Source organism: Rutidosis leptorrhynchoides, chromosome 11, assembly GCF_046630445.1.
Source record: "Rutidosis leptorrhynchoides isolate AG116_Rl617_1_P2 chromosome 11, CSIRO_AGI_Rlap_v1, whole genome shotgun sequence".
NCBI lineage: Eukaryota > Viridiplantae > Streptophyta > Magnoliopsida > Asterales > Asteraceae > Rutidosis > Rutidosis leptorrhynchoides.
The window spans coordinates 254792501-254792850 of record NC_092343.1 but is presented as its reverse complement, the minus strand read 5'-3'; positions in this window follow the sequence as shown (position 1 = coordinate 254792850).

Genomic DNA, 350 nt, shown 5'->3' with positions numbered 1-350 from the left:
GGATGGCTCGAAGTTCTTGAAGCAGAATCATGACACGAAAACAAGTTCAAGTAAGATCATCACTTGAAATAAGATTGTTATAGTTATAGAAATTGAACCAAAGTTTGAATATGATTATTACCTTGTATTAGAATGATAACCTACTGTAAGAAACAAAGATTTCTTGAGGTTGGATGATCACCTTACAAGATTGGAAGTGAGCTAGCAAACTTGAAAGTATTCTTGATTTTATGAAACTAGAACTTTTGGAATTTATGAAGAACACTTAGAACTTGAAGATAGAACTTGAGAGAGATCAATTAGATGAAGAAAATTGAAGAATGAAAGTGTTTGTAGGTGTTTTTGGTCGT